General features: G+C 39.5%; 1 long non-coding RNA gene across 2 annotated transcripts; it reads right to left on the bottom strand.

Moving 5' to 3' along the window:
- Positions 1-2,647: 2,647 nt before the first annotated feature.
- Positions 2,648-25,384, bottom strand: LOC115281405. 2 transcript variants are annotated; one of them, XR_003904294.1, is made up of 3 exons: positions 25,273-25,384; positions 3,842-3,916; positions 2,648-3,750 (listed from the first exon to the last, which is right to left on the bottom strand). It is a non-coding gene; the product is annotated as an uncharacterized LOC115281405 (long non-coding RNA). The 2 variants fall into 2 exon arrangements; XR_003904288.1 differs by lacking the exon at positions 25,273-25,384 and adding an exon at positions 6,761-6,927.
- Between the last annotated feature and the right edge of the window lie 1,936 nt (positions 25,385-27,320).

The raw sequence follows: 27,320 nt of genomic DNA, 5'->3' as shown, positions 1-27,320 counted from the left end.
CTTTATTTACTTGGTATTGGATATTTGTCAATGTCATTTCATATCTACAGAAAATTCTTACGCTCTATGGAGGTAGTGAATGTGTGTGTGCGTGTCTGCCGGAGGTCACATGACAGTTTCATCCTATTTGGTGGAGCAGCTTGACTTTTTTTCCCCTTGCTTTTGGTGATGGTTGTGAGTGCAGAAGTTGATTGACAGATGCATGCCACAAGCCCCCATTCTCCTTTCCAAAGACAACATATGATGGATTGCGATCTCTCAGCCCAGCAGGATACGGGGACCATGCAAGCTGTAATTGGTCAGGTATGGAGTCAGCCATTTCTCAACTCCCCTTTTTTCCACAAGGGTCTCACCATATGATTCACATAATTCATATTTACAGTACCATCTTTCTATCTGTATCTTCAGCTACCTGCCAGCGCAGTGCTGAAAGTGCGGGAGGCAGTAGGTACCCAGTAAATCTAGCCAGGGAATCTCAGCCTCAAACTTCCATGCGAGGCTTAACAAACAAAAATTCAAACAGCAACAACAACAAAAAAATCCAAGGACGAATCTAATTTATAATTTAGTCTGGATGTTTCTTTTAAAACAATCTATTTATAAGAATTTATTTCCTGTTGAGATCGTGATCTCTGAAAGAAAGTGTAAGGAGAGAATAAGGTGCTATGTTTCCAGGGTAGTAGTTAAAATTGTTCCGTTCCATATTTTTATTTTGGCTGTTTTCTATGCCTCTCTGTCTCTCCCTCTCTCTCTCTCTCTCTCTCCCTCTCTCTATGGAAAATAGAAATCGAGGAATACACGTGCCTTTACTTCTAACCCAGATAATGTGTGATTGAGCCTGGTAAATGTAGTGGTGGTCTTGGCGGCTGCAGAAGGGGCAGGCTGCAAATTAAACACTGCCACACTCTGAAAGGTCCAGGTGGTCCGCTCGGCTTCCTAATGCAATCCAGCACCCCAGCGTTAATAAACAGCTCTATTTAGTTCCTCCTCCCTGGATCCAGGGAGGTGAACTGATCTGGGGCTGCTGTGATGAAATGCCAGAAGAATCTCTCTCTGAGGCCTCACAAGCTGATTTTTAGAGCTTTGCTGTTCTGTCGTCTTTGTCTTCCAAATGGGTCAGTGAGTCTTGCTCTTTCTGTTTGGCGCTTTCTGGGCAATCGGTACTTTATGTTTGTGTTTAAATGTTTGCGTCCTTAAGCTGAATCAGAAGGGGAAGGGATCGTTGTATTTTCATTTGCCTTCAGATAACTGCTGCAAAGGAAGGGTGATTTTTCTAGGATGGGGGTGGGGCAAGGAAAATGAGAATATATGTGGCTTCTTTCTTTCTTTTTTTTGGTAATGTGTTTTTGATCCCATTTTTTCTAAGTTATCTAGGCTTACTTATGGACTGTTAACTCAGCCATCAGAATGTGATGACGAATATTGATAAACTCTTAAAAGTTTTTTTTTTTTTTGCACACTTTCCAATCAAGACAAGCAGGCAAAATGATGATGTGAAATTTGTTTGCTGTATGTTAATAGCATGGTGGAAAATATACCATTTGACTCTGTTTTCAACCAAATTATAGCAAAGCACTTTAGGGTTCTGAAAGCACATGGTTTATTAATACCAGCATGCTTCATAATGTATTTTTAGATGGGAAATGTCAGATATATAATACTATGTTTCCACAGGCTCACACTATTTTAAAAGCAGTAGATATTTGCTTCAATGGAACAATATTTAAAAAAAACTTCCAAATTGGTTTTTGTTATACAGACAGATAGAAAGTAGAGTCTCTGGGCAAGCATTGGCAGGGGAAAATATATAAAGACTGATTTTATATGCTGTTAATACCCATTCAGTGTAGGTGTTCACTGATGAGCCAGGAAGAGTATCAAATCTAGCTACAATAACCAGGGCATATAGAATTAACTAAATAACCTGCTAAAAAAGATGTCCTTTTTGTAGAAAAATAACACTTGAGCTCCTGACCACAGTCGTGTCCTGTTTAATAAAACTTTTCTTGTGTTGTAAACATGTCCTCTCTTCTGAATGTCATCGTGTGGCCATAAGGCTGTGCAAGATTACTGCGTTACATTCCCACATAAAAAAAAGGAGTTCCTTTATATACATTTCCCTTAGTTGGGAAAAGAAAGCTTGTTTAAAAAAAAGGAGAAATCTTTCTAAATTGTTATGCAATACGGTTTTTGGAAATCATTGCAAAGGTATACACTTTTAAAAGGTTCAAATATATACTTTCAAAAAGGAAAGTGGTATTCATTTCACAGACACCAGATTAAACTCCTAATTTGTTGGGATCTGAAAGTGGTAGTTATTATTACATAGCTCAGCATTTTGTATGTTTTAAAGACTCCGTATGTCCAGGAATTATACAGTTAATGACTTGTCACAAATACTTTCTAAGTAGTTGCATCAGAGTAGCCACTTATTTTCTGAAGAGCTCATTTGTCTTAAATTATTTGTTATAAAAAAGCTCAGGTACTGTTGTCAAGCTGGTAAATTATAAAACTGTCATTCTGCAGGTTGTAAAAATTTTCTGTATTAAAAATGTACAAACATAAAAAATGTGCAAACTAAAATGCTTACTTCTTCTGAAACATTGGTATGCGAAAGGAAAGAAAAAGAATATATACTGTCCCATTAGCAACTAGAGATGTAAAAATGAAGAGGGCATAGATTTTTGAAATGATTTCCTTTTAATTGTTCTAGCACGGATAAAAATATTTACTCCGATGACAACCTCTAACAATAACAAGAATGTGAAAATAATTTTTTACTGCTTTTCAGGCACTCATAATCAAAAAGAAGTGTTTCCTTTAAGGTGTGGATCTCGTATCCTCCTTTCTTACTCAGCAGATGCGAACAGTCCTGTCTGATAATGCAAATGTTAGTTCCTCCTCAAATACATATTGCAATAAAAATTATTTCTCTCCCCCTCAACCCTCCCCCAACCCCGCCATTCTTAATTCAGTTCCTAAGTGGATTTGGGTTGGAGGAGCAAATAGCCAATTGTCAGTGCTATTTTCCATTCAGAATACTGAAAGATTCTCATGAAATGTGATCTTTAGTTTGGTTTTTCATTCATCTCTAAGATCAAATATCCAGTTGCTTCTCCTGGAGAAAAGAGTAGACTTCTCTGTGTTGCTGGCCATGATTCAGCTCGAGAGAATGTACTCCTCCATGGAGGAGATATTGCTCATAAATGTCTTTCCCCCAGGACTTTCTCTCCCCCAAGCAAGCAATTAAGCAGTCTAGTACTTAAGAACAAATTCCCTGCCTAGGATATCAAGATCAAGAAACTTGGTTCATTCATACAGTTCTTGGAAATCATCTGGATTTTTGATAGTTATCTGGGGCACACTTCCTAAGCCTTGGAACTATAGGGTAGATTGTTGTCTCCAGATGACTTTTCAGATCAACGCGAACTAACCCGTTAAGTAGGTTCTGAGCCATTGGTTTAAATACGTTTATAAATGGAGACTCGCATTGCCACCTCTCATGGTTTTAAATGTTTACCGCAGTTTTTCTTTTTCGCAGACCTTGAGCTTGTGAGTGACAGATTAGTTCATCAGTATTACAGAGCTCCTGGTTGTTGTTGTTTTCTTCCCCCCCTCATCTCATGCAGATGGGTCACTGTGTCCAATCCTCCTCTGGCACTGCTGTCCCCAGAGGACCGTTGGCCAGCCTTCCATCTTGATGCGCAGGCCTCAGGGTCTGGGCTGGATACACATTTCTTATACTGCCTTCTGCAGATATTACAGAACAGAGGATATTAAGTTAGTTGTTAATAAAAACAACAGATGAGGCCAATTAGATAAAAATATTTATCAAGCATACCTAAGAGTTTAGCTGGGAATGCGGAGAGACACAGCTGGCTAAAAGTGCTCCTGGGAACGCTTCGAGTGGACATGGCTAAGGGGTTGGGGGAAGAGCAGAGAAATTATCCTCAGTAGGACTGGAAGTGCAAGCAAAAGCTTTTGCGATTTACCCTCCCAGTAAAATGGGTCTTTTTTTCCCCCCAAGGTAAATTAAAAAATTTTTTAACATTTATTTATGTTTAAGTGACAGGGAGAGACAGAGCAGAAGTGGGGGAGGGACGGAGAGAGAGGGAGACCCAGAATCCGAAGCAGGCTCCAGGCTCCAAGCTGTCAGCACAGGGCCCGACATGGGGCTTGAACTCCCCAACTGTGAGATCATGACCTGAGCCGAAGTCAGATGCTTAACCTACTGAGTTACCCAAGTGCCCCTCCCAAGGTAAATGTAGACAATTCAGTGTTTAATGGTGGCACATTAGGAAATGAATGCAGTTATTGGAGGCAGTGCTTGAGAGTGTGTCCTAATGGCACCAATGTCAAGTGCATTTGGCTTAATAGGATCTCAGTGCGAGTTTTCTCACATGAAGATTTTAAAACCCAAAATATTTCATTGTTCTGGTAGTAAAGCAATTTTGCATGTGGGTTTATTTATACCCTCTTCCTAAGAGTGTTGAACATGGCTGTAAGCACAACATGCTAAACTAGTACTTACTCAAGCTGATGGGGAATGGAGGTGGCCCAGGGACAGGGGACCCCAGTGGTGTGTCAATAGCATACTTGCCTATTCTCAGTCCATTTCCACTGAGTTTCATGCCCTTTATATAAAAATTAAACTTGAGGGCTAACCTAACCCTGCTTTACACATGCCAAGCATAATGCCCATATGCTCTAAAAACTCATTTTTGTAGGTATGAATGCCCTTTCCATATGAAGCCAATCTATCACTTGAGCAAATTTATATACTTCAGGGATGTGAAATTGTTGTTTGGATTTAATTGAGAATGCTGTTTTTAAGGGCATTATAGGCCAAGAGTATACAGTTTACTAAAAAAAAGAAACCAAATTAATTAAGGATTATTCTTTCTGAATACGAAATGGTGCTAGTATTCCTTTGTAAGGAATTTGTATGATGAATTTGTACAATGTAGTTCTAGTGGACTCAATACTCCATTTAGAGAAAAGTTGGTATTAGCTTTTTGAATTCTATAGGATGAACTCAATTTTTATTACCTTTCAAATATTTTTAAATTGAAATCCTGTATGTTCCCTAAGCAGGTGTTTAAATTGTAAAGCCAATCCTGTTCATCAAAGTCACAGTGTGTCCGTATAATAATGATACTGTACAACCAAGTCAGTATTCATACTAAGCTAGAACATGAAAGCTAGTCTTGAAACCATACTTTCTTTTCTATTTTTAAGATCAATTAATGAAACTCTCTTTCTCCAAGTATAAATTTCAGTGCTTAAGAATTTAAAGCTTTTGGGTTCACATCGCTAGGATATAGAGAGAGGTTGCTGGAACACGGGAATACGCGCGTTCAGTGTAAGACAGTTTGGATATAATGTGTTTCACATACATCAAGTCTGTAGTACTTGTTCAGGAGATGGGCGGAGGAAGGATCCCTTTGTTGACAGTCACTTTGCTTATGTAAACTGCATGTTACCAGACAGTTGAAAGCATCTTTCTGTTTTCATCTTTATTGTTTGCCAAAATTAGAATTTAACTAACGTGTCTGCAAATCTCAAAAAGCCCCACTTTCCCTTGCATTGTGATATCATACAAGCTGTTGCTTTTTTTCTAACACTTGATTCAGCAAAGAGTCAGGTTGTGAAAATAAAATTCGAATATCAAAGGATTGGACTTGAAAAATAAGCAAAAAGTAAATATTGGCTATAATTTGAACACGAGTAGAAAATTTGAGTGACACAACTTTTAAACCCATTTGTATTTCATGGCCAAACTTTTACCTAGGAGATAGGAGCAGCGCTCACTATAATCTCACACCTTCTTTTATGTTCTTCCTTTCCTTTCTCCCTGCCTTCCTTCCTTTTTGTGGGTTGGGCAGAGGCAAGGGTTGCAGGGGGAGGTGAAACATCTGCCCAATAGAGTAAATTACTGAGTCAAGACTTGTTCTGGGATCACATGTCAATACTGTGTTGAGTCATGTTGTCTTGAGCTGGCCCCAAACTATAACCAAAATTTGTACCAGTTTTGCCTTTTGCACAATTCTTCTGAACCTCAGACTGAAGAAAGAGCCCTGAGAACCTGTCATTACATTTCACTTAGATTCATTTTTCTTTCTATTATTTTCTTGCTCTTCCCAATTCTACAATATGAGCCAATTACGGGTGAAAACTGCCTAATTTTTACGGGATAAATTCTTCCTGTTTTGCTCTCTGCTTGTGCTATTTTCTTTACTCCAGCTATACATGACCACATTATAGTTAATTCACAACTACTTCTTCCAAATATAAAACTGTTGTATGCAAGGGAGGGCAAAATAAATGAAAGCATTTCTGATTGTTAATACTAAAGGCAGCTTTCAAAGTTTTACACCAGTTATTTTTCAAGTTGGTTGGCTTCAGAAAATAGCTTTTTGTTTTATCACTGGCTTTAAACCCCCATGATATGAAGGACACTTTCTTTAAAAGACAGAGATTAGCTCGTGATACTTGGTACCAATTCTGGGTGAACTGCAGCCCTATTCCCTTCAGCCACATTTTTCTAATCATCACAAGAGGAAAAAAAAATGAAGAGCAACACAATATTCTAAATTTTACCTCTTTTCCGTCCTCCTCAGTCCCCCCCACCTCTGTCCAGGGGGTGGCTTCCTTCCTTTGGAAAAGATACCCATACAATTTCCAGCTCCTACCTCCTAAGGTCAGAGATGCAAATAAATGTGTCCACACCTTCAGTGAAAAAAAAAAAGGAAATACTTACTTAAACGTGTTGCCCTGCTTTTTGCTCTTTTCCTTCACTGTCATTTCCCCCTCAGCTTTTCCTCTCCTCCCCGCTGTAATCCAGAGTCAGTGTGATGAGTAATAAGTGAAAGTGAATCCTTGTAGGCTGCCTGGGCGGCAAAGGGCACCGGAGAGAGAGGAGAGAGAGGCAAGACCTGGGGCAAAAGAAATCAGCAACGCGAAAGCAGAGAACTGACCGACACTCTGCATTCTGTAGTTAGTATTTTTGTTATTTGGTAAGCTGATTTCGAGTCGCCTGGTGATTTTAGACCAAAATAATAAACAGTGAAACGATGACTTTAGGACAAGACAAATACAATTTTCAAACAAAGCCAAAAAGGGTGGAGGGCGAGGGTGGGGGGGAGAAGCTGCACAGTTGTTTGTACCACGGAGCCACAGAACACGAATTTCAAGATTAAGGAATCCTTTATTTGGAGAGCATTCTGCGAGTTTAACCAGGGCTTATGTGCTGTGGAAGAGCAGGCTTATTAAAAGGGATGTTTCCTTGGTTAATATGATGTTAACTCAGCATATGTTACAACTTAGATTGTTCACAAATAATTAGAAAGTGGTTTAAGAAAAGCACATCTATGTCTAACTCCTAAAACCTAAACACTTACAGAAACAGATCTACTTTAAAAAGATTAAATACATTTTCAATGGTGTTTTATGCATCAATCAGCACTCAGACTGCCTCTTAATAAAAACAAAGTGCATCATTTACAGAGAGGAGGTTAGTTTTCAGCGCGGAATTCAGGTCCAGTTTTTTTTTTTTTAATGTAATACTTTATTATTGAGAGTAAGAGGCAAAATACTACACCAGCAGAGAGACATGGATATCAGAAACCCTAATTGATACTGAAGGTATGTGAAAGAAAAAACGTAGATATTTCTTAAATTGTCCATTGAATTCTTTTAAAATTGGACGCCAGCGTGGGCCAGAATAAGGCCAGGTACACAGTCCCAGGCTCTGGCGGGTCCAAAGTGCTTCAGCTGGAGCCAGGTAGTTTTGTGAGCCTTAAATAATACTAGAAAACAAGGCTCTCTCAACCTTTTAGACAAAGGTGAGAGTAGGGACAAATGTAAACCCCTGCTTAACGTGCAAGAATAAAGCCAAGAACATCAAGCTCATTTCACTTAGTGTCAGCCCTGATGATTCATCATTATGGTCAGAGCAAACTCGGGTCTCTGGGCTGAAACAATTTTATCCATTTTTTAAAAACAGAATGTTCCAGCTTGGATCTTATATCCTTAGGGTTACAATATTGAATTCTGAATCGGGAAACTTAATCTTGCAGCCAGATTTGACAAGATGCTGGTTGAACGGGAGGCAGAAGTGATTGTAGGATGAAATGCCCCGGGTCAGAATTTGGGAAGAGAAGAGATTTTGTGGAAATTTGGCTGTGTTAGAAGAACCCCAAATTTGAAAATTTCTCACTGCTCATATCAGCAGATGGTGTTCAAGGGTCTGAAAAGTACATCATCGGCTGTATTCATTTTCTCTGTTTCAAATCTCTCTTTAACAGAGTTGATTTTTATACATTCTGAAGTGTATTTCAGAGTGTCTCACTAATGTTGCTAACGTAACAGCATTCAGAATAATATTCAAAAGGTTTCAGGGAACAAAGACGAACATTACTGATCAAATCCAAGACAGTTAAACTGTGTTTCTTCGCAAAATGCTAATACTTGATTTAGTAACTAAAGTTGTTTCTTTAAAAAATATTTTTATAATGTTTATTTATTTTTGAGAGAGACAGACAGAGTACAAGTAGGGGAGGGGCAGAGAGAGAGGGGACACAGAATCCAAAGCAGGCTCCAGGCCCTGAGCTATCAGCACAGAGCCTGACGCAGAGCACGAACCCACGAACTGTGAGATCATGACCTGAGCCGAAGTCAGGTACCCGACTGAGCACCCAGGTGCCCCCAAGTTGTTTCTTTCTTGAAAAAATTTTCCATGTGTAAACAAACCTATTCGTAGATTTCCAGGGACTAAAGAATTTGGAGTAAAAATGAAAGCGAGGCAATCTAATTAGTAAAAACACACCCAAGCACACGCACATACACCCTAGACATTTTAGAATACCTATTCAACCTCTAGTAATACAAAAATATTTTAACTGTTTTCAATTTTAGTACCTGAAAAAATTGTGATAGGTGTTTATTTAAAATACTCTTCCTTTCAACTAAGTTGTTCAAGCGAATGGGAAAAAACACTTTACAATTTCTAGAAATCAATTGTAGAAATTTGAGTACATAGTTGATCACTATACTGTAAAAGAATGATTATCGTGGTAATGATGTTGCCATTACATGGTATGGTAATTTCCTTCCAAAAATAAGGGTGGTTTGTTTTGGAGTCTACTCCCATTTTGGAGCTACTTCCTGCAAGTGCTGAAATGTATCAACTGGGATTGTTTTCTCTCTTTCTACCGTTATCCATCAAATAGGAGTTAAATAGCTAGTTCAGGCCAAGAGTGGAGTATCTGAGTAGAACATGAACATGAACACAGTTGCGATCGGGGCAAGCCATGTAGTAGAATCCTGAGAATCTTTTAAAATTTTTTATTAAAGAAGTTATAAAAGCAATGTGTGCTTATGACAATAGCAATGACACAGGAGAATATAAAGTGAAAACTGAAGTACTCCATCATTCCACTCCCCACAAATAACCATCATCAACAATTTATTATATTGTTCCAGAAATTTTCCATGCACAGAGAAAATCTTCAGACACTCCAGATTTATGCTGTAGACAGAGTTCTACAACTTTCACATTTTAAAAACATACCTCGAACATCTCATATTATTACGAATAGATTTCCATCCTTCTCTATAGTATTCCCTGTCATGGATATATGCTGACTTATTTAAAAACAGTTCTTTTCTCTATTGAGATGTAACTGACATACAGCATTATATTTGTTTCAGGTGTATGATATAATGATTCAAAATTTGTGTGTATTGCAAACTGGTCGCCACGATACTTAACCAGTCCTTTCTCGATGAGCACCTAACTTTTCAGAAATAAGTTCGTCACTGAAATAAGACCAACAAATAGAGATGTTTCACCCCGCTTGGCATAGAAAAATTCCAGAATCTTCTAAATGGGGTTCGCTTTACCAAAAGAACTCATAAGTAGCATCTCCTAAGAGAAGGTGATGAGTAATGTTAGAAGCGAGGGATAGCTTTATTCCCCAAGAACACTTATTTTGATATTAAACACTCATGCCAATGAAAATAGCAATAATGATCACGATAGTGTATTTAGTGTAAGAATAAGAGATAATGACATAAGGAGCCGATTCTCCATCAGTTACCTTATGGCTCTAAGACTTCTGGGTTTGTTTCAAGCCACCAATTCAGCTGAACAAAATGCATAACTTAATTTCTCTCATGGGCCTCCATGCTATTTATTAAGATAATTGACAGAGATATATGTTTCCAATGCATGATTCAGTTAGTATACCTAGATTAGTGAAAAAGAGACCAGAAGAAATTCATGGTAATTAATGTCAGTTAAATTCCTGTTTTCTATATTTCATATTGTCAGACTAATCCTTCAACCATGATTCATAGGTTAAATAATGCAGTCAGGAGAAGGGCCAGATCAAACCTAAACAGACATAGCCCTTGAATTCAGGTAATTTAAAGTTTTGGTAAGGTGTACAAAACATACACTCCTTAAATATTTAAGAGAATCTGACCATTTCTTTTAGGGTAGGTCTGTATTTGTCATCTTAACACTTCCCATTTAGTAAGGTGAAAATGAAGTGGGTAGTGATGCAATCTTATTTGTGTAAGAGCTGGAAGTATGAGCTGTCTGGGCCATCTTTCCCAGTCCAGATTCCCAGAACTGATTCTAGGGAGCTGCTGGTTGCGGTGGGGGAGGGGCAGTGCATGCTTTCTCCATCTCCCTTCTTCCCTACCTCCCTTCTTCCCTACAGAGGCTGAGAAAAGGAACCTGGCCTACAGTCATGTGTCATTTATAAGTTTAAAAGTAGCTGGTTCCGCACATGAAGCTCAAAACTGGCTTTCAAAAACAAATTTCAGAGGAAAGCATTGGTCTTAGCGCTCTCAACTGAAACCCACAACTCTGGGAAGTTAGGTGCAAATCATCCTTCCCATTTAATGGGAGTGGAAGCTAGCGCAGAGAGGTTCTCTGTCTTCTTCACAGCCCTGTTGCCAGTGAATAAAATAAGTCAGCTTTGAACCTAGACATTCTTTCTAAGGGTTCACCGTTTTCCTCTCTTCCACTTCTTCATTCTCACTGCCCCTTAGAACCACCTGGGACAACCTTGGAAAGACCCACTGGTATGCAGGAACCATTCCCAGAAATTCTGATTGAGTTTATCTGGGTAGGGCCTGGAGGAAGGCATTTTAAAGAAGCTGTACAGGTGATTCTAATGCACTTTATCGCAGTGATTAAACAATGTCACCCCCTGACAACGTGCGTGTGTGCACATGCACCCCCCCACACACAATCATAAATGCAGAAGAATAGGGTGGGGGGAGAATTCAGTCTGGTATTCACCGTGTGTGTGTGTGTGTGTGTGTGTGTGTGTGTGTGGTGTGTTTCAGTGGGAATCTTGAATCTTGTAAGCTTTATTGAATATCTAAGATAATTTTTTTTAAGTTTATTTATTTATTTTGAGAGAGAGAGAGCACAGGAGGGGCAGAGAGGGGAGGATAGAGAGAGAATCCAAAGCAGGCTCTGCACTGATGCAGGCCTCAAACTCATGAATTGTGAGGTGGTGACCTGAGCTAAGTCAAGAGTTGAACACTCAACCTACTGAGCCACCCAGGCGCCCCTCTAAGATAATGTTTAATAACATTTTTTTTATCCAGAAAAGAACTAGATACTTAGCCATCTTAAAAATAACACTAATAATGATCCACCAATTCATAAGCACTTACCAGACACCAGGAACATTCTAAGCATAATTTAATCCTCATGATATCTTCGGGAGGTAGTTACTGTTATTATCTCCATTTTACTAACAAGAGACTCAGGAAGTGGCACAAGGTCACTTGTCACATGGACAGTAAGTGGCAAAGCTGGATTTGAATTTCCTAAACTGTAGACTGTCCTCGGCTCTGTTAGTTAGAAACAGGGACACACAGTGTGGCCTGAAAAAATGGCACCAAGAAGATGGTCCAGGGTGACATTTCATCTTCTCCTGTACCAAATTCAGAGCTCATCAGCCTGGACAGTGGTTTGCACTCACCGTAATATTGGTGCTAACCTAACTTCTCCATGTACTTAAATAAGGCTGATCAAATCTGTCAGAGTTCTGAAAGTCAAGATGTTAATGCCACCGGGAAGGAGGTTTATCTTCCTTGAACAGTGTCATATAGAAGCCCTAATGGTAACTGAATGCTCTTATTTTACCCATGAATGCTGTGTATCTGCACCTCTCTCATTTTCTCTCCTATTTTTACCCCAGTGGACCTAGTACATGATAAATCCATGAATCCCTAATAGTTGCATGTTCTTTTTTAAAAAGTTTTTTAAATGTTTATTTTTGAGAGAAAGAAAGAGCCACAGAGCATGAGTGGGGGAGGGGCAAAACGAGAGGGAGACACAGAATTCAAAGCAGGCTCGGGGCTCTGAGCTGTCAGCACAGAGCCTGACGTAGGGCTTGAACCCATAAGCTGTGAGATCATGACCTGAGCTGAAGTCACATGCTCAACCGACTGCCCCACACAACATTCTTTTCTTTTTGTTTATTTATTTTTGAGGGAGAGAGAGAGAGTGGGAGAAGAGCAGAGGAGAGGGAGACACGAAATCTGACAAAGATGTGGGGTTTGAACCCACAGACCCTAAGGTCATGACCTGAGTTGAAGTCCGATGCTTTACTGACTGAGCCACCCAGGTGCCCCAATAGTTGCACATTCTTAGGGCAGGATAGGATGATATTCATGACTTCAAAGAAACAAATACAAGGCAAATCAAATCTGACAATAGGGTGCACACAGAAAAGTGAGGTGTATGCTAGAATGCAAGAAAGTAGGCGAGGATAGCAGTTGAAGATTTCGTGCATTAAGATATTTGAACATTTCTCACCTCTTCTCACCTCTCTTCCTTCAATATTTCTTGAAGGCTTTTTTTGTTTTTTTGTTTTTTCAGTTGGACCAAATTTTAATTAGAAAGAGTTCTAAAGGAAACATTAAAGGCAAGGGACCATGCTACCTCTTGATTATTTGGTTAAAGTCAGCCTGTGACGTTGATCCTACATCATAGCACAGGGGCCCAAATTATGTTTATGAGCAAATGAAAAGAAGAGTGTGTCTCTGATCCACTAGTCATGATTTAAGTTTAGGAAAAACTATGATTATATGTTAATATAAAATAAATAGGTATCCCATGAGCTCATTTCTCTTATTCTACAGGGTTTTAATGGGCCGTAAGTAAGATCCTTTCTTCAATTCCTGAGTTTATTTTCTCTTTATTACTTACAGAGCTCATTGAAAAATGTGGCTTCACATCTGCAGCCTGATGGGGTGTTCATTGCTCATGACTCTATATTTTGATCTCAGGATAGCCTACCAAAGGAAAGTTTGGGTCTGATGAAGAGACCCATTTATGCAGGATTTCTGCCTCCTATGGGGAGTGGGGTATCTGAGGGGAAAAATCAAATTCTTTCTGGCTGTGGAGGACCATGAATATCAGACTCTTGTCACTTACCAACATGATACAGAATTTCTCCTCTTGTGCTATGAGAAGTCCATCCATAGGCAAACATGAGGCCAAAGGGTCAGAGTTTCCCTGCCTCATCACAACCTGTTTACTGGGCAATTCTATTTGGATATGGGTCATATTGGTATCTTATTGGAGTCATTATCAGACCGAGAATCCAAAAAGGTTTAAATAAACTAAGGTCCTGGGATTTTGGTATTTTCAGTCCAGACTGTTGCAGAAATGGTTCCTTTTCTTTCTTTTCCTGCCCCTTTATCTCTTTCTCTCTCTCTTCTTTCCTTCGTCTCTCCAACTCTCCCTCTCTCCCTCCTTTCCTCCCTTCCTTCCTGCCTTCCATCTTCCTGTCTGTGAAATTGGCCCATAATGTTAGACTGATTGAAGGAGTTGCCCGAGACTCTACAGATTTTTTGTCTTTATACTCAGCATCTTACCCTCCCTTGTCCCCTGCTTTCCATAACTCTTCAGTCTTTCTAGAGAAACCTCTCGGCATGTTTGGGCTCTCAATCATTGCTTCCCAATAATTCCTCCATCACAGCCGTCACTCTTCTCACTTATATCTCAGTAGAATGTTCTTTCTTCTCCAGTGGTTTTGAGTTGCCTTTGCTCCACTTAACTCCCTCTCAAAATTCCTTGTCTGGGAATTTTTTGTGTGTGTTCGTCTACTGGTTTCACCTTAGACTATGCAAATGGGACCTGAAAATTATTATTTTCCATGTTCACATTGATGTCTAAAAAGAAAGTGGCTTCCTCACCTGTGATTTCTTACTCATATTTCCTATTGCATTTAATTTAAGTAGCCATCACTGTGATATCCAGTGGATGCTTATTTTTGGCCCATCTGAATGTTGAATCTTAAAAAAATGAAGGAGGGCTCCATGGTCCTATTTGGCAGACTTAAAAGACAAAGAGCAGTGGGAAAATGAGGGCATAGGATTTGTGTTTCTGAAGTTTATATTGACTGGATGCTAAGTCGTATGTGGATCAAATAAATAAGGCAATACCCAAACAAGCAAACCAACCAACCAACCAAAAAAAACACAACTAAGGGATATCTCACAAATCTGGTATCATTTTCAGGGGTTTCATGAAAATATTTCTGTGTTTGTTTAGTGCTAAAAACAAATCTGTTTTACCACTTAGCCACCTATAAACATGTTCCTTAAAATATTACTCTGGGTGGAAAGCTTGTATTGCTTTTCACTTTAGCAATGTTTTATGCAACACAGATCAATTGACTGTGAATAATTTTCATCTTCCTACAGTCCAGGATATGGATTATTCAAATCATGTTTTAAAACTTTTAATACAAAAGGCCACAGAATATCCTGTTAAATTGGCAACTACACGTGTACTTACAAATTGAAAACATTAATGAGTAAGGAATATAATGAATGAAGAGATTGTTTTGGTACTTAGAAAACAAAGGCATGAGTTTTGACTCCTCTAGTTGATTCTTGAATAAGATTTTCTCAAAATAATGCACAAGTAAAGTTACACTAGTGAGCTGTTTTATAATTTATATTTCTGTGGGATATGCAAACAGCAATATTTGAACATTTGACATTTAATTTTTTTGTTTTCCCACTGAATTCTAAACATAATAATGAAGAAAATGTATGTATATATGTATGTGTGTGTGTGTGTGTGTGTGTGTGTGTGTGTGTGTGTACTCTTAATGAAGTAAGTATTACTCTTCTGCAGACAAATCGAGGGAAAAGAAACAATAGGAAAAGAAAGAGTTTTGCCTGATCAGTAAAAAACGAAGTATTGATTGTTTAGATGAGCCTCATGCAAAACAGTTATGAGTTTCAAGTTTCAAATTAAAATCCTTAATGTTATGAAATACGAATTGTATGTAGCAAGAAAACCATGAAAGTGTCAGGGATACCGTCTCAGGACAAAATGGGGAGTTTTCATGGGTGTCAGGTTTAGGTTTATGGTTCTAAAACCAACCTACAGGAAAGTCCATCCAGCACTGCAGCGAGACTGAACATCACGGTTGTTTGAATTCAAGGATCTTAGAAGCACACACACATGCAGGCATGTACCTGTAAGTCAGTTTCCATATAGAAAGTCGGGTGCTTGAGTGCATGTATCAGAGCATCTGGCCTCTTTTGTTTTTTAGCGTTTATTCACTTTTTGAGAGACAGAAAGAGACAGAGCATGAGTGGGGTAGGGACACAGAGAGAGGGAGACATAAAATCAGAAATAGGTCCAGGCTCTGAGCTCACAGCTGAGCCCGATGCAGGGCATGAACTCACGGATGTGAGATCATGACCTGAGCCAAAGTCAGATGCGTAACCAACTGAGCCACCCCGGTGCCCCACATCTGGCCTCTTAATACACAAGAGGGTCAACATGCCCTAAAGGCTCTGGGAAGGGGGGGTTATGGTGGAGAAATGTAACTACCCCCCTTCCTCCTTTCCCCTCTTCCCCCACTGCTCTGGGGAGGGGTGGTGGTGGTGGAGGAATTTAACTGCATTCAATCCTTGGTGCCATTTACTGCCCTGGGTAGTATTCATCTTGTTTGTCTCCTAAGACAAACTTTTGTACTTGGCTGAAGAAACTTTTGTCCACCTGGAATTCAAAGTATCAGATGCTAATACAAAGGCAGACCCATCAATTATGCTAGTCCCAGTTTCTCTTTATTAGTTGAGAATTGAATACTTAAAAAATATTTTATTTTGTTTTATTTTATTTTCAAAACCCATCATCCATTTAGCTTATCCCCCCTACTCTTCTCCCTCCAGCAACCCTCAGTTTGTTCTCTGTATTTAGAAGTCTCTTATGGTTGGTCTCCCCCTCTGTTTTTATCTTATTTTTCCTTCCTTTCCCTATGTTCATCCATTGTGTTTCTTAAGTTCCACATTATGAGTGAAATCATATTTGTCTTTCCATATATTTGTGAAATGATATGATTTTTGTTTAGCATAATACACTCTATTCCATCCATGTTGTTGCAAATGGCAACATTTCATTCTTTTTTATTGCCAAATAATATTCCATTATATATATATATATATATTACATCTTCTTTATCCATTCATGAGTTGATGGACACTGGGCTCTTTCCATAGTTTGGCTATTGTCGATAGTGCTGCTATAAACATCAGAGTGCATGTGTCTTTTTGAATCAGCATTTTTGTATCCTTTGGGTAAAAGTCTAATAGTGCAAGTTGTTCAGAGTTAACCACTCTGATAGGTGTGAGGTGGTATCTCATTGTAGCTTTGATATTAGATTGAGAACTGGATAAATATCCTGTCATCCCTTCAGAAAGGCATGGGAACTTCGAGCTGCAAGAGTGCCCATGGATGAGGACAGAGAAGCAACAACATGGAAATGGGAGAGATAGGGGTGTGCTGTTGTGGGGGCAGAAGGACTGGAAGCTGGCAGGATCAAGGGAGAGAAGGAGCCAATGGAAAGGAGAATGAATTCTGCATGACCCAGAGGGAGAAGAGATGGGAATTTGAGCAAGGAGATGCAGTCACCAGGACCAGGGCACAAGGAGCATTTGGACACAGAAACAAGGTGATTGTCTGATTACAAATCATAGGGCACAGGGACAGAGCAGGACTAGAAGGCTGACATACATGAGTGCTCTTCATAGTGCCCATGACAGACGTGGTGCAGTAGGATGAAGACAATGGCCACCTCAGAGAGTCACTTGGAGGATTAACTAAGATCATCCATACAACGAGTGAAGCTCAGTATTTGGTGCACAAAAACCACTACTATGCATTCACTGTTTTTATGATTGTCATCCATTGACTTCTTGTGCCTTCCCTCTCTACTGGAACTTTCCTTGTAGAAGAACTGGAAATGCCCCTCTACCTCTGCATTCTGTGTGTCCTATCACTCACCACACTTCTTGAAGCTCCTAAGTGACTTGGCTTTCTTGACCCTAACCTTCTATTCTTAGTTTTCTTACCCCTAATTCTATTTAACTTGCTGCTTATTTTTTCTGCTCTCCAGAAACAGGCATTCCCCAAGGTTCAATCCTGGTTCTCTTCTATATTCTCATCACCTTCGGTAACTTCAGCTAGCATTTCTCTGCGTGTCTGTTGACTGTACTACCTGGATCCTTGGTTTTCCCCTTACCAGTGGCATGTTGGAGCCTAAACAAGTCTTTTCTACACACCCATTCCACCTAAAAGAATAATGATGATTAATTATTAAACTCTTAGTGTGTGCCAGACAGTGTTGCTAACTTTACATGTGTATCTCTCTCAATGGAAGCAAGCAGCTGAGCTGTGACTCAAACTCAGGCAGTCTGACTCTGTGTTTGCTCCTTTTGACCTGCCTCTTTCTGAAGAGTAGGCCCAGCCTTCCATTCACCTTGGCTTCTCCCTCTCCCTCACCTCCCACATTTAATGAATGGACGGAGCTCATGGGATCTACCTGGGTTGAAAATCTTTTTGACTAGTCTTGCTTCCTCCCTCTCTTTCAGACTTTTGTTCCTCTCACTTGGACTCTTGAACTAACAACTGCCCTATAGTCTCTCCGTTCCACATCCGTGGCCTTTAAACATTTCTACTTTCAAATACATTTTACACAAAAGCCCTAAATGTACAGCAGACAAAGGCAGTGGAGCTCTGAGGGAAGTTGGGGGAGGAACCCAGATTCTCACCTGCTCTGTGCTGACATTGTCCTCCATGGTGGCTCCTGGTGCCTCAGTGGGAACTTTGGGGTGTAAGCTAAGATACTGGATAACTTATTTATGACCCAGCTCTGAGTGGACTCTTCCCCAGCTGAAACATTCCATGGTTCAAAGACTTGGTGATGAGGTCATAGGAGCCCCACTCTGTTTTCAAGTGTGTTTTTATTCCTTTGCTGCTCCCACTTGAACTCTAAAGTCTAGTCTAGATGAACTAGACTATTATTATTTCCTTTCCTCCATCTGTAGTTTCCTTCCTCCATGCCTTTGATGTTCCACAAAATTTCTGTTCATTTAAATGCCGGTCATTCTTCTGAAATGACAGCCCCTCCAGGAAGCCTTTGCCCATTGGCCTAACCATGCAAACCCTGAGAGCACGTTGTGCCTCCTTTTGACATCCACCTTCTGTTTTGTGTTAGGATTATTGTAAACATGTGTTCTACTTCCTCTTTGATGCTAACCTCTCAGGGGTTGTCCTGTCTATATCCTTTTGGTGCCCACACTAACATACAGCCTTAAACCAAGACCCACTGAACACAAATGTATTGCATATGATGAAAATTCAGTCATTTGATAAGTGTTTGGGGGTACTGGTTAGGCAAAGTTTCAGGCCCTGGAGATATGAGATCCCAGCCTTTATGGCACCGACAGCAGTTGTGGACATATGAGCAGAAACGATAAGGTGCTCCTGTACAGAAGTATACATTTCTTATGGTTATAGAAGTTGTAGAGGAAAGAAGTCATCACGTTCAACTGACCCAAGCCCCTTGTTTTGCTCAAAGAGATGGAATGATTGGACCAAAGTCATTGGCCAAACCTGGGTGAAAAAGACCCCATTCTCTGGGCATTATGTTACAGCTTTTAGGCCACAGCTGATTGGCCCTTAAGCATATCTTATTGGCTTGGAAAAATATGTGAAACCGAGATTGCTCTTTGCAAAATTACCTTTATAGCCTACTTTCTCCGTCCACTTTAATTTATTTATTAAAAACTTTTTTATGTTTATTTATTCTTAGAGGGAGAGAGACAAAGTATGAGTGGGAGAGGGGCAGTGTGAGAGAGGGACACAGAATCTATAGCAGGCTCTAGACCTTGAGCTGTCAGCACAGAGCCTGACGCGGGGCTTGAACCTGCAAATCATGAGATCATGACCTGAGCTGAAGCTGGATGCTTACCTGACTTAACCCAGGTGCCCCTCTGTCCACTTTTATAATGATTAAGTCTTTTCTCTTTTCCTCCTTCCCTCCTCCCTATTCCCCACTTGGCCCCACCTCCATCCCAAACATTCATGTGAACCTTGTATGTGGTTACGTATTGCTCTACCACTCATCTCAGTTAATAAATTATCTGTGACATCGCCTAGACGCTGAAACTTCCTGAGGTTAGGAGTCAGGGAAGGAATCTTCTCCCACGTTCTTTATCAGGTACATTCTAGCTTGAGCTATCTTAAGTGACTAAGGTGTGCTAGAGTGAATTTTAACAACCCAGGGAGATAGGGTTGGAGTCGGCTCCCCAAGAGAGAGGGAGCTTACATGATACATAATATGTCTCATGTTTAAAAAGTATACATATATCTAAACATAGGTACATGTTGATATTTATTGAGATTTCATGGGACACCTAGAAATACATTAGAAGATCTGAACATGTACAAATAAGCATTGAGAGGCTCTGTGAAGTATTTTTAATGCCAGGGGAATGTGAGAAACATTTAAGCGGTAAGGATGCTTTGATGTTAATTGTGTTAGTTGTTTAATGGTGAGTTGGAAAGGAGGAAGGGAGGAAAGGTCAACCATTATTCTTAAATACCCAACAGTGCAAGGCTCAGTAATGGGCATTAGAGGGTTAGCTATGGAAGACAGGTGCTGGAGTTAAAGTACTGGGCATTTGGGGGTCGATTCTAATAACATTTCTACTTTACAGACTTCTCCATGTGACATCTGAAGAATATTGTGGGAAGTTTCTGCTCTCTAGCCAGAGGAAGGAATTCCCCATTCTTTGTATAACTGTGTGGTCCCCCTGGGTATATTTCCTTATAAGCTATTTGAGGCAAGGGCCATATTTTCCCACAGCCTCTAACACAATGCTTTACACATAGTAGGCACTCAATAAGGATTTGTCAGGCATATGAATGCATAGGGTTTCCATAAAGGCACGATCCAAGGCTGTTCAGGTGGTTGTTACTCCATTTTTATTGCCATTCGGAACTTACAGCTCCCCTAACAACTATAACTTGTATCCCTCGAGCATATGTGGTATTTAGTATTTCTGTACGTGGTGTCAACTTTCATGTCATAATATACTATATATGTAACTGGTTAAGTTACAGTTGTTTTGGGAACCACAAGCTTTTTCCCATCGAAAATAAGCCCTTGCTAGCCATCCCAGTCTATGAAGAGGTAATATTCATTCGATGACCTTTTCATGCCTAACTCCCTTCCCCCCTGCCCCTGGCTCCCCAATTTGGAGGACACATCCAATTTCAAACATATGTTGTGATTATAATGACAAATCTGTGCTAAATAGCCTTTTTGCTAGTAGCACTATGACATTAATATTTTTTATTAAAAAATTTTATTTATTTTGAGAGAGAGAGAGCAGGTGCAAAAGTGGGGGAGAGACAGAGCAAAGAGGGATGTATTCAAGAGTTGGTCTGGTTATCTGAAATGGTCCTAAGGACAATGACATAGAACAAATATGTTTTCTTCTCCTTATGCAACCAAAGATAAAAGATAATGGTTTTGTTTTCCTAGAGCAGATGCCATAACTTTTTTTTCTGTTCATAATTACAAAATTTTTGAGTTTCTTGAAGCCAAGAAAAATAACTAAATCTCATCTTAGTTCTTCTTGTATTTATTTTTTATTTTATTTTGAGAGAGAGAGAGAGAAAGAGAGAGATGGGGAAGAGCAGAGAGGTTCTGCATGGAGCCTGACACAGGGCTTGACCTCACGACCCTGAGATCATGACCTGAGCTGAAATCAAAAGACAGAGACTTAACCAATTGAGCCACCCAGGTGCTCATTGGTTTTTCTTGTAATTCAGCTTTGTGAACAGAAAGCTAAGAAAAGGGGGCAGGGTGCTGGGATGGACGGTGGGGTATTAGGGGAAGTCAAGTGGAGTTGAACACTCTCTTCTCCAGGTGCTTGCAACACATGCTTGCAACCTTCGAGCACACTATTTAAGCAGATTGACCTTGAGCCAACAGATTTTTCTGTTCATGTTCCTTGAAGCTTAGTGATCTGTTGTATTCTCTAAGGGAAAACCTCAAAGTATCTATAAGTTTCTAAATTGAGAGCACCTTATCGTTTAATACTGATTTACTTATAAGGCTCTTACCCTTCTGGTGATGACTTAAACGGTTAGTAAATCAAGTGTGATACTTTACCAATGTTTATTATACATCCTCAACTAGCATCAGATGTCTCTTCACTATAATTCTACTGCTAAATGTTCTCTTCATCCCTTCCACATCTTCCACCCACTCTATTCTCTCAACACCCTCCCCACACACCCCACCATCCCCAATTTACAACTAGATATTAATCTCCCTCTTCCTGGCTTCAAGACTGAATGCTTATGATCTTTGTTTCTCTTTCATAAGTCATAAATGGGTACTCAAACATATTTGTTGAAATGGAATAAAAATGCTCTTAAATATTGCTTGTAGAATATCTAGAAAAGGTTGGGCTTAAAGGAAGCATTTGTTCCCACTCTTGTCTGTTGGTGGCTTAGTGGTCTCCATGCACAGGGTCTGGTGCGGTGTCAGCCATCCTTCTCAAAAACATGACCTTTCCTTTTCCTTAGATCTTCTAATATAAGCCCAAAATGACATGTTCCGTATCCCTTGTTTGAATCGACTGATAAATGAATTTATACTTAAATGTTAATATGTGAACTACCATACAGCATTTATAGTTTAAAAAGAGTTTCATGACATTATAGTTTATTAACCTTCAATATTAATGTGATGATAGAGATTTCACATTGGGTAGGTGAGAGAGATATTTCTGGGTGAATAGTTCTCTCACCCTATACTACTTAAAAGGCAACTCGCTCTGCCTTTACACAATGCTTGATACTTGTACTTGATAGCACCTGTATGGTTTGCAGACAGTTTAAAAATGACCACTCACGGGTCTAGTAGCACTCAGTTCCCATATTGAGACAAAATACATTAGAAAGATCATTTTGCATCACAGACAATTTTGGTTTTTTTCTTTCCTTTTTTTTTTTTTTTTTGCATTAGGTTAGAGTTCATAATCAGAGTTGAAGATAGGTCAATGATGATGGATTAATTACTTCATGTGATTTTTATTGAGTGCTGGCTATGGGCCGGGCACTACATAATGTATGAGAGACAGAATGATAACCAAGATAATTGTGGTCATTGTCCTCTTCTAGATTGCAGTGTACATCAGGGAAGAAATGAAAAACCAGTGAAAAATAAAGAAAAATACTAAACTGTAATAAGCACCAGGAAGGAGATAAAAAATTTTTGCTAAGATGGTGAATTATGATTGGTGGTATAGAGCCTACTTTAGATGGGGGCTTAGCAGAAGGCCATTTTTAAGTTAAGTCCTGAACGTTGAATGGTCAGCTTGTGAAGAATAGGGCTGGTGAGGTGGTGAAAGAGCTGAGGATGATGATGATGATGGTAGAAATGATGATGGTGATGGTGGTGGTGATAGTGATTATGAGCCATAATGAGGATTAAAACTACTCTATGGTAAAAATAACAGAGCTACATCAAATGTTACTCTGACATTTTGTCAAAGAAGACCTAGAAATAATAACAATTGGAATAATATTATATAACTTATTTAATCCTACCTTTGCCTGGGAACAATGTACCCTTGAAACTAGCACAAAAGACCATGTAATACTTCTGTAACTTTTGTATTTTATTTTGTAGATGATGAATCATAGACAAAAAACCAAGTGACTGCTTTCATCCTATTCTTCTTTAGGCAAAATTCAGCAGTTTTGAAAACAGTTTCTTAATACAGTACGTGCTTTACCTCGAGGTCAGTAATTTACAAGTATTAGGGAGAAAAATAATGTTTAGAGGGCAGTAAAATAATTACTGACCTGCTGTTTTGCTAATTTATTGATTTGATCAATTTCTTCAATGCACTAAGTTTATTCTTCTCCTCAGGGAGAATTTCTGAATATTACCTGATGGTTATCTCCTCCTTCCCTGCCATATTCTCCTCTCTTTTCCTTCTCCTTCTTCTACCAAATCATCCTTAGCATTGACACGTGAAGGTGTCATTAAGCATCTGACATTAGTGTTAAGTGGCATCACAGAGATGGTGTTTTAAAATTGGCTGAGTTGCTATTAATTCTGTGCACTCTTACTCATTATCTACAGCAGAGAACTTACAGAAAGCCAGCACATTTTATTTATCTTTTGTTTCTGAATTTGAGATTTAAGGACATGGAAAGGATCTCGGTTATATTGTTAATTGGAAAAAGCGAGGTATAAAACTGGTTATATACTAAATGCTTAATTTTATATTATGAAATCTATATTATATTATGAAAACATAAAATGCATATATACATATTTTTATATGTATCCAAAGGCCATCAAGACAATAATAAGATGTTAATCTTTTAGTAGTGGGTATTTTAGAAAATTTTGTTTTTTCTTTTCCTAAATTTTGAAATTTCAGTGATAAAAGGGGTATTTTGGAAATAAACTACAAATAAAACATTAACTTGTTTAACCTTTGACCTGGTATTCCCAGTCATTTAGAAAATAATCAGAGATTTGGGTGAACAAACTGTGTACTCTCTTGTCAATTTATATTCCTTCCAAAAAGGAAGGATCTGGTGTCCTAAAAGAGGAGACTGGTTAAAAAAACTAAAGGTAATAGATTGTGTGAAATTAAAATTACATTTTCAAAGAAATTGAATAACCATTATAATGTGTCACATTAAGTGGAAAAAATTAGTTTATGCAGTAAGATTAGAATTACATAAAAACAAAAATGTATGTGTGTAGGAGAAAAGACCACAAATAAAAACCATAATTTGTGCAATGGTAATTTCTAGGTGTGGGGAATCATGTTTCTTCATTTTTCAATGACTAAGCATCCCCTCTAAAATGAAATATATAAACATTATTATACTTTAAAAAAAGGGTTAGAACAAGACCCAGAAAAAAATCATTCAGATGTTTTGGGGAAAATAACCCTGGAAATGTGTTACTTTTCTCTGTGTCCATCCAGTGGTTCAAGTAAACAATAGCAAATAGCACCATTGAATTTCTCAGACATTGTCTAAACTCTAGAGAAATTCAAAGAAATCTCAAGCTTCAGGGTTGGACTATTGGATTGTCTAACCGGTTATAGCTTGGACATATTATTGTTAATATGATTATTAGACACGTTACCAATTCAGTGCAATTGATCAGGGAGTCCAAGCACTCAGGAAGCCACAGGAGAGTTTCCTAAGGGCTCGCTTGCATACTTCCATACAAATGGAATAACAATCAGCTGTCTTCACCTCAGCGCCCCATTCGCTAAAGAATAAACCCTCTGTATGAACTGACCCAATCACTTAGGCTTCCTTGGACATCTGGCTTAGGGGAAGAAAACTGTGGGCCAGCAGAGCCTGGTACAGAGGAAACCCACAATAAATAGGTGACTGGCCAGGGGCACCTAAACGCATTTGATGCAGACTATATCCTATCCCATGGTTTTAACTGGAAAGTAGGCACTTCATGTTTGATATTTACGTGAATGGTACTGTCTGGGGTAAAAAGGTAAAAATGGGAGGAGTAATTTTATTAACAGTAATAACAAGATACTGAAAATCATGGGTGCCAATTACTGTGCACCAATGTGTGCCAGGCCCTGCAAGAGAGGCCTTCACGTTCACCAGGGGCGCCCCCCTCAACCCCCGAGTTGCTAGAGGACTTGTCTTTTCCTGATGGTTCTAACATGGAAAGAAACACAATGGCCAGGCTCTGGGCATACGTGATGTCTAACGCCCCTCACCGCCACCCCTCCCTGTCCTTATCCACCTTTCCTTTTAAGTCTGCACCCTGATGGTCTTCCATCTCTGTCCGAGGCAGATGAGATTCAAGGTGAGAGAAAGAACAAATCCTGTAAGGTAATTCTGTCACTCACCTCATCTTCATAATCTTCCCTGAGCTTCCTCTGCGGCTCACCCTGGTATTGATCGAGTCACAGGCTATAGCAGACCAAGGCAGGGGGCTGAAAACCTTTCCGCGCCGCCCGCGCCAGTGCGCCCGTTTCAGCTCCGAGAAGAAAAGCCTGCTGTGAAAACAATCAGTGCATTTGCTTTAGATCTAAGTGATTCCAACTAGGTCGATGCTTCATGCTGATGTGTTGAAAACATTTAAAAAATTTCTCAGAGTTTGATTTCCACTGGAACATTATGGCATGTGTCTGCAGTTGTTATTTTTCACGCACGCAGCCGACAACTGCTTCCTGCCACCGCACACAAAAGCAGTGGGAACACGGAGCCTTTTGTCTGCGTGGAGGTTTACTATGAACGTTTTTTTGGGGGTGGCAAGAGGCAGGAACACGTGCCCAGGTTTGGTTGATAAGCCGCGTGTGATCTTGACCTGTGGTGGTAGGGTTTTTGTTACGGTTTGTTTTGCTCCTGAAGTGAATAGGAGCCAATGTATACCCAGTATAAATGTAAGCAAATGGGAAACTTTATGTTTGGTTTTGAGTTTTTGAGATTCCTCTCTGTTCTGGCACAGACTTTTACGGGGCCGCTTGCAATAACGCCAAGAGCAGCTTTCTCTTCCGAAGGATTCATCAGATCTCTGCAAGTTTATGTTTGTATTCAGAAATAATTGGAGCTCCTCAACACGTCTTAGCATCCAGTGGGGGAAGAAAAGCATTTACAGAGGGAAGTGATCGTACCCAAATTAATATTTATTCAATGTCTGGTGAGGACTCAGGACAACACTTAATGATAGAAGGCACAATTGCAGATTTTCCCCCCTGAAAAATAATCTGTAAAGGACAGGAACCCTGTACCAGCATTTCTGTGGTGTCTGGGGACTGGGCAAGGGGTGGGAAGTACTTTGAAGGCAGCAGTGGGGGGGGGCGGGGGTCAGGGACATCCATAAATTCATTAAATATGATCATGTTTCCAAATTCCTCATCCTGGCTATTAATAACAGAGCCCGGATTTGTCAAGAACAAATCAAGAAAACATGGGGTGCCTGGGTGGTTCAGTTGGGTTAAGCATCTGACTTCGACTCAGGTCATAGTCTCATGATCCGTGGGTTCGAGCCCAGTATTGGGCTCTGTGCTGACAGCTCAGAACCTGGCTGTGTCTCCTTCTCTCTCTATCCCTTCCCTGCATATGCTCTGTCTCTCTCTGTCTCTCAAAACTAAATAAATGTTAAAAAAAAAGAACAAGTAAAAAAAAGCAAACCAAAACCAAAACTAATCTACAAACCACACCCTGAATTACTTTTCCTTTATTTGGAGACGAAGTCAAAGGACTGGCATTAACCCTTTTTGTTTTGTTTTGTTTTTTTCCATAAAGTTCCCTGGGAGATCTGCGGCTGAGTCAGAGTTAGAATTAGGTTGTTAAGTGTTCGTCTGCCAAGTCCTATAAAAACTGTGTGTCACTTCAGCTGAATTTTCTTTGCAATGCCATCATTTAAATCAAATGTTGGGGTTTTCTTCTAGGCATGAACTCTCTGGGGTTCTGTTACCCTGTTTGCTGTTTATTGTCAAGACGATGAGAGAATGTTCTTGTAATGATCCAAGAAGAAGTAGCAAATGAATGCTCTTCTTCAGGTATTTTGTTGATTTATCAGAATGCCTGCCAATAGAAAAATTTCCATAAAACCGTCATCTGTGAGTTTACTGTATAAATCTAGGAGAGAGCATTATGGTGTTTCCTTTAGTGAAAATAAGTGAGATCCCCTTTTTCCTCTGATCTGCTGTTTCTCTCAAAGACTGGCTTTCTTTTTTTATCGGAATTATTCCTTAGTTCATGACCTTTACTCCCTTCAAGTTAGGTCTGCACCCATGAGTGACATTGTGGTTTATTTCGCTGGACACCTGTTTTGAGTACCTATTGTTTATACACTTGACTATTAGAGCTCGTATTCTAAACACAAACTGCCTATAGATGACCCCCTGTGGAATTTTTATTTGCTATTTTTATGTCTCATTTAAAGTTT

This window comes from Suricata suricatta, chromosome 2 (assembly GCF_006229205.1).
Source record: "Suricata suricatta isolate VVHF042 chromosome 2, meerkat_22Aug2017_6uvM2_HiC, whole genome shotgun sequence".
Taxonomy (NCBI): Eukaryota; Metazoa; Chordata; class Mammalia; order Carnivora; family Herpestidae; genus Suricata; species Suricata suricatta.
The sequence above is the reverse complement of the archived record's forward strand: the minus strand, read 5'-3'. Positions and strand labels throughout refer to the sequence as shown.